General features: G+C 41.7%; 1 protein-coding gene across 5 annotated transcripts in view; it reads left to right on the top strand.

Annotated features, from left to right (window-relative positions):
- Positions 1–8,021, top strand: part of GHR (growth hormone receptor) — a 312,954-nt gene that overhangs the window by 115,017 nt on the left and 189,916 nt on the right. The window contains exon 1 of one of the 5 annotated variants that reach the window (XM_010832814.1): positions 6,614–6,947. The exons of the other annotated variants lie outside the window; for them this stretch is intronic. The gene's annotated coding sequence lies outside the window, so the exon portion shown is untranslated. Of the gene's footprint in view, positions 1–6,613; positions 6,948–8,021 lie in introns of those variants that run through there. 5 annotated transcript variants of the gene reach the window in all.

The raw sequence follows: 8,021 nt of genomic DNA, 5'->3' as shown, positions 1-8,021 counted from the left end.
AAATACTCTATTTTCTCTTCTTGCTACACCTTCATTCCTAGAGAATAACTAAGAAACTGTCCCTTTAAAAATGCATAAAAGAGCAGAAATAAAAAGGTAGGCACTCCAACAAAGAAAATAATGAAAAGGGGAGGGCATATATAGATAATTCACATTAAATGTTTCAAAGAAGTAACCTCACTCATTTTCAAATAACTATATTAAAACAGTAGAAGGTCATTTTTACCCATCAAATTAGCAATGATAGGGGGAGAATAAATTTTTTTCTGACGGTTGTACACTGATATTAAAGTTCTCTGTTGCTCTGGTCGAAGTCTAAATTAAGATAGTTTGAAAGCATTGAGTAATATTTATCAAAAAACTTTATAAATTTTTACCACTTTCACACAGTAACGTTGTTTCTGGGAATCAATCACTTGGCAATAAATGGAAATATAGGCCAAGTCCCCTCCCTGCCAGGAGATACTTATTGTACCATTACTTATGATATTTAAAAATTAGAAACAATCTATATCAATGACCTACAAACTTTTTGACTACTGTCCACAGTAAGAAATAATCAGGTCTTCACAGTGAGCCAATAGTCATACACACACTTTAAAAAAAATTTTTCATGTGAAGAAACCACCATTCCATTCCATTTGTCTTATTAGTCTGTTTGGGCTTCTATAACAGAAGTACCATAAACTGAATGGCTTATAAATAACAGAAGTTTATTTCTCACAGTTCTGGATGCTGGGAAGTCTATGATCAAGGCACCAGCAGATTCAGTGTCTGGGGAGCACTCACTTCCTGGTTCACAAAGAGCTCTATTTGCTATGTCCTCACGTAGCAGAAAGGTGGCACAGGCTCTCTGGGACCACTTTTATAAGGGCCCTGGTCCTGCTCATGAGGGCTCTACCCTCATGATCTAATCACCTCAGGACCCCCGCCACGTCCATTTCAAAATATGAATTTGGGTGTCAGGGAGCACAAATATTTGTTCCATAGCATCATTCCATCCCATCCATTTAAACAAATTGACAAAGCTGGTTGAGACACTAAATTGACTCCACAGCCTAATTATAGATTATGGCTCAGTTTAAAGAATACTCACACCTGAATAGGAATATGATGGAATATTAATTCATACAACCATTTATGTTCATCTTTTATTTTGGTTTAGGATGTGTGCTAAGTTGCTTCAGTGGTATCTGACTCTTTGCAACCCTATAGACTGTAGCCCCCCAGGCTCCTCTGCCCATGGGATTCTCCCGGCAAGGATATTGGAGTGGGTTGCCTTGTCCCCCTCCAGGGGATCTTCCTAATCCAGGGATTGAACCTGTGTCTCTAATGTCTCCTGCATTGGCAGGCAGGTTCTTTAACACTAACACCACCTGGGAAGCCCCTGGTTTGGGATAGGTGGGGATTATACTTTTTTAGGCAGCAAGGGAGAGGATGTTTCCATGTAACTCCATACAATGGGGACTTACTATAAAGATACCAGATCTCTGTGCAGGTTCCCAGTCATCCTTCTGTATCTCCCTGTATCTCCCTTTCACTACCTCATGTACCTTTCATGGATTCTTCTTGATGTCCTCAAGCTCTCTCTCCTCTTGTTACTTCTCCAAGCTGATAGTCTGCCTGGGTCGTCCAACATTTAATTTCAATCATTTCTTACTGGTCTGTTCTTAATATTGGGACTTCATTCTCAGTCTAATCAGTCAATACAGGCTGAGCCAGGTTGATTTCGTTTGAATCAACAAAGAATTGCTAAAAGCTGCATTTCCTAGAAAAAGTGGCAATATAATTGGCAGATGCTTAAGACACTAATGTTAAATGGAAAAAGAAAAATAAACAAATTTTTGGTATGGGATCTTTTTGACCTTTGTTTTAGAAACTATTAGAGAGTGACAGAAAAGGAATCTAAAATTTGTTTTACATTATATTAATTCTTACCAAACTTCTACAAAAATAAGTATTGTATGTTTATAACCAGGGGAAAAAAACCCAAACTGGCTCTGGGGAAAATGATCACTTTGCAAATTCACATCATGTACCCCTACTCTTTTTTTACCCCTACTCTTGATTTAGCTCATGTTCTTGGTATAAATATCTAAATTTGAAGTATCTACAAATAAAATTCGCCTTGAAACAGAAAGCCTCATGTTTGGATGCAGCTTAGTCTAGGGGGACTGGGTGCAAAAACTTAGAAAGATCCTGTTCCTAAGGCCCCATACTTCCCTACTCTTTGTATGACCATTATTTACTGCCAGATTTTATTTATCCAATAAATCCCCTAGTAACTTGAGGTTTGCTAATTTTGTTTGGGATAAGGTTGGGCAGAGTGTCCCCTGTTTTCTTTAATAGACCAAAATATTTCTGTCTGTTGATGATGGTCATTACTGTGGGCCCTAATAATTCCCTAAATAAAGCTGCTGCTGCTGCTGCTGCTAATAAAGCTACTCATTTCTAAATACTTTTGGTTTCAGTGCACTAGAATTCATAATTCTCTCTTAGAAATGGAAGGGGTGCCTCTTAAGGCCCCATGAAAAAAATTCATGTCAGACTGTCATGTGCTTCTGTCAAGTTTCCCTTTTTATACATATTGAGGATGAAATTTCAGCTTATGCTTTTACATCCATGTGTGCTAAGTCGCTTCAGTTGTGTCCGACTCTTTGCGACCCTGAGGACTGTAGCCCACCAGGCTCCTCTGTCCATGGGTTTCTCCAGGCGAGAATACTGGAGTGGGTTGCCATTTCCTTCTCCAGGGGATCTTCCCAACCCAGTGATTGAAGCCAGGTCTCCGCATTGCAGACAGATTCTTTACCTTCTGAGCCACCAGGGAAAGCTTATGCTTTTAGACCTCTTGATTTTTCTTTCCCGCTTCTTTTCAGTTGAACCTGAAAAATTCAGTGAAAAAAAATTTTTTCTTTCAAGAATAAGCTAGAAAGACCTCGACTGGCTGGTCAAAAAACCACTGACTAGTTAGTCCTTTATGAGTACTTAAACCCTTATTATCTGAGATCCAACTTCAAGCATGTATGTGTGCTCTATCGCTCAGTCCTGTCCGACTCTTTGCAACCCCATTGACTGTAGCCCACCAGTCTCCTCTTTCCATGGGATTTTCCCGGCAAGAATACTGGAGTGGCTTGCCAGTTCCTCCTCCAGGAGATCTTCCTGGCCCAAGGATCAAACTTTTGTCTCCTGCTTCTCCTGCATTGCAGGTGGGTTCTTTACCACCAGTGCCATCTGGGAAGAGCTTCCCACTTCATAATGAGTTCCAGAAATCTTCCACAGAGGTAGATGCCCTCATCCAAGTGTTTGGTGATCCAGCCCATCAAGCCAGGGGGAGTGGAGAAGGAAAAGTGAAAGGGACATACATTTCCTGAAAGATGTTTCTGCCACTACTGACATCCTGTAACCAGAAGTGAGTCTTAGTATGACCAGAGGTGGCTGCAAGGTTGGCTGTGACAGGTGCTCTCTTACCGGGTTCTATTACTAATTGAAAGTGGGGAGAGTGAATGTTGGGGGATAACTGTAACTATTAACTCACATGATGGGTTATATTAATTGTATGAACAAGGAAAATCATTTGAATGTTTTATTCACAGGGATACCATGATCATATTTGTTTCAAAACATAATTTTTCCATGAAAAAATGGATTGGAGGGAGTCTGAGGCTCCTCATGGGTGTTATGAGGCCATTCCTAAAGTCTCAATGAGAGATCATGGCTAGGACTTGGTGGTAGCAGTAGAGAGGATAAAGGGGATGGAATGAATTCGAAAGATACTGAAGAGCTAAAGTTGATAGATGAAATGGGGGCAGAAGAGGTAGAGAAGGTAACCCCTAGATTTCTGGCTTGTGTTGAAGACTCTGGAGGAAGACAGGGTTTAGAGATGAGGTATTCATGGACTTCTGAGTCTGACTTTGGAAACATCTGTCAGAAGGGCTGTTTCTACTTGTCCAATATATCATTCAGAGTAAATGAACTCACAGTCCACCAACTCACAGTCAGGGAGTCTCAAATCTAGTCACTGTCAACTAATCTAATCGAATGAACATTTCCCTGTAAGGTTTTTGTTGTTCAGTGGCTAAGTGGTATCTGACTCTTTGCAACCCCGTGGACTGCAGCACGCCAGGCTTCCCTGTCCTTCACTGACTCCCAGAATTTGTTCAAATTCATGTCCATTGAGTCGGTGATGCCATCCAACCTTCTCATCCTCTGCCATCTCCTTCTCCTCCTGCCCACAGTCTTTCCCAGCATCAGGGTCTTTTCCAGTGAGTCAGCCCTTCACATCAGGTGGCCAAAGTATGGGAGCTTCGGCTTCAGCATCTGTCCTTCCAATGAATATTCAGAGTTGATTTCCTTTAGGACTGACTGGTTTGATCTCCTTGCTGTCCAAGGGACTCCCAAGAGTCTTATCTAGCACCACAGTTCAAAAGCATCAATTCTTCCATGCCCGGCCTTCTTTATGATCCAACTCTCACGTCTATAAATGACCACTGGAAAAACCATAGCTTTGACTTTACAGACCTTTGTCAGCAAAGTGATGTCTCTGCTTTTGAATACACTGTCTAGGTTTGTCATAGCTTTCCTTCTAAGGAGCAAGGACCATGGCTGCAGTCACTATCCATGGTGATTTTGGAGCCCAGGAAAATAAAATCTGTCACTGCTTCTACTTTTTCCCCTTCTATTTGCCATGAAGTGATGGGACCAGATTCCATGATCTTAGTTTTAAGAATGCTGAGTTTTAAGCCAGCTTTTTCACTCTCTTCTTTCACCCTCATCAAGAGGCTCTTCACTTGCTGCCATTATGGTGATATCATCTGTATATTTGAGGTTGCTATTTCTCCCAGCAATCTTGATTCCAGCTTGAGGATTCCCTATGAGGGTTCCTTATATTAAATGGCTTTGTATGTGTCACATGTCACAGAATTATCTATTGAACACACACACAGGAAAGCCAGCCAAGCAGGAGTCTTTTAAACAGTAAAAGGCCTTGCTAATTTCAGCTATGCTCATCAATCATGAACAGTCTTTTTTTCAATATATTATTTTTTGAAACTTTTTATTTTGTATTGGATGGTATATAGCCAATTAACAGTGTTGTGTTTGTTTCAGGTAAACAGCAAAGGGACTCAGCCATACGTACATATGTATCTGTGCTTCCCCAAACTCCCCTCCCATCCAGGCTGCCACATAACATTGAGCAGAATCCCATGTGCTGTATAGTAGATCCTTGTTCGTGTCCATTTTAAATATAGAAGTGTGTTCATGTCCATCCCCAAAACCCTAACTATCTCTTCCTCCAGCTTTCCTCCCAGCAACCATAAATTCATTCTCTAAATCTGTGAGTCTGTTTTGTAAGTAAGTTCATTTGTATCATTTCTTTTTAGTTTCCACATATAAGAGATGTCATACAATATTTCCTCTTCTCTGTCTGACTTACTTCACTCAGTATGACAATCTCTAGGTCATCCGTGTTGCTGCAGATGACATTATTTCATTCTTTTTAATGGCCGAGTAATATCCCAGTGTGTGTGTGTGTGTGTGTGCATGTGTTTATATATACATACCACATCTTCTTTATCCTTTCCTCTGTCAATGGACATTCAGTTACTTTCAGGTCTTGGCTGTTGTAAACAATACTGTAATGAACATTGGGGTGCATGTATCCTTTCAGATCATGTTTTTCTCTAGATATATGCCCAAGAGTGAGATTGCAGGGTCATATGGTAACTTTTTTAAGGAACCTCCTTACTTTTTTCCATAGTGATTGTGCCAATTTACATTCCCACAAACACTGTAGGAGGATGAATGGTCTTCTTGTATTGGGAGCATGGACAGGACCATTGGTCATATAAGAATAATACTCACATAGCTTTGCATGCAGGCTTCCCTCATGGCTGACTGGTAAAGAATCTACCTGCCAAAGCAGGAGACACAGGTTCATTCCCTGAGTCGGGAAGATCTCCTGGAGAAGGAAATCGTAACCCCCTGCAGTGTTCTTGCCTGGGAAACCCCATGGACAAAGGAGCCTGGCAGGCTATAGCCCTTGGGTTCGCAAAATCAGACATGACTGAATAACTAGCAGCAAAGCTTTGCGTGCACAGCAGCTCAACCCACACTCAGTGGTGGGAATCATTGTGATTGTTCTAACTGGTGAGGAGGCTACAGGAAATCTGGTGAAGCTCCAGATAATAGCCACTGATAGGTACTATAATTAAACATGGAACTTTAAGTATGTTGGGATCTCCAATGGGCACTAATGTTTTAAAATTTAATTGTCACCCTTCATTTAACAAATATTCCACTTTCTATACTCTGGGTTCTTGGGATCCTTCATGGAGATTCCAGCACCTCTGCCCTCCTGGAGCTTCCTTCCTTGAACTCCTTAGCTGTGGGATTAGATTCCAATAACTCTCCCTGTCTTCAGCCCCTCTGGCGTATGGTCTTTGTCAAATTCTAATACGTGGCCTTCTCAGTTGGTCTGGCTGGCTCCATCCTGATGAGCCTTGTGAGCCTCCAGCCCAGGCCTGGCCTTCACTTCAGTTGGCAGAACCCAGCCCTGGGCAAAGGTCGGGGGGTTCGTTATGTGAGGCAATGCGTTGTGTGCTCTAATCTTTTCTGGTACCAGGTTGTGTGTGTGTGTGTGTGTGTGTGTGTGTGACTGGGAGGGAGGAAGAGAGAGAAAATGTAATTGATTTGGGGAGGATTTGGGGAAGGTTTATATAGGAAAGCAGCAAGACCAAGAATCTACTGCCAAGCGGTGACCAAGAAACGTTCACCATATTCCTCCTCCAACCCCGCACTGTTTGCCAACTCTTAACCAAATTAGCATAGTGCGGTCTGCTTCCATACATGACTGAATGAATAAGGAAGTTTAAACGTCCTTGCCATAAAGCCTGGAGGAACCATACGAAAATCCAGCCTCTGTTTCAGGAGTGTCTGCTGGACTATTGGTTAGTATTTCCCTTCTTGTTCACTTTGCTTAAAAGGGTGAGAGTCAAGTCTCTTTAAAAAAAACAAACAAAAGTGCTTTTGCACTTGACTTAGTCACTTTTCTTCTCCTCCCACCTCACTCTTCCCTCTTCTGGCTTTATTCCTCCCTCCCTCCTTGCCATCCTCTTCCACTCTTCTTCTTGTACTCTGAATGAAACTTCTTTCTCCTGTCCAGGAGCCTTTAAAATATTCCAGTTAGGCAAAACCTCAGACTGCCTTCCTCCCTGTCCAATGACCATTATAATATAATTTAGGTCTCTAAAGTTTATTCTGTGAATGAAAGGCTAGCTTTCTGCGTGTGTAAGAAGCTGATACATTTTGAGAAAGTCGACAGAAATAATAATTGGCACTCAGGAGACATTTCGAGGTTATAATTGTGGTTCATGTTTTACTTTTCAGCAGTCAGTTTGTATTTTAGAGGAGTGTCATGAAGAAGTGCCACCATGATTGTATATTTGTTTTGCATTTTCTTCCAGGTTTCCTGAAGTCTTAGGGATGGCCAGCATATTGACGAAAAGGAAAATAAGACTTAGTTTTTTTGTACTGCTAGCTGTACCCATTGGCTGGTTTGCTTTGATGTCTCAGGTTCCTACCTGCATGCCTGATTAGGGCTGTCCTGTCATGCCATGGACTTCGCTTGTGTCTCAGACAGTAAAGAATCTGCCTACAATGCAGGAGACCTGGGTTTGATCCCTGGGTCAGGAAGATCTGCTGGAGAAGGGAATGGCTACCAACTCCAGTATTCTTGCCTGGGGGAGCCTGGAGGGCTATAGTCCATGGGGTCGCAAAGAGTCAGACATGAATGAGTGACTAACACACACATGCATCGTGCCTTATATGATAGGAAATGCCACTTATTTTATCTCATTGAAAAGCATTCAGCTGAACTTTCAACAGAGGGATGTGCTCCTACCCCCTTAAAAACATCTATTTTAAAGTCCAGGGGAATCTATTCATTTCTGCAATGATTCATTTCAGGCTGAGTGTGTTAGGTATTGCAAGACAGTGGGGGATACAGAGATGACCCTCAGGGG

This window comes from Bison bison, unplaced genomic scaffold (assembly GCF_000754665.1).
Source record: "Bison bison bison isolate TAMUID 2011002044 unplaced genomic scaffold, Bison_UMD1.0 scf7180017862275, whole genome shotgun sequence".
Classification (NCBI taxonomy): domain Eukaryota; kingdom Metazoa; phylum Chordata; class Mammalia; order Artiodactyla; family Bovidae; genus Bison; species Bison bison.
The sequence above is the reverse complement of the archived record's forward strand: the minus strand, read 5'-3'. Positions and strand labels throughout refer to the sequence as shown.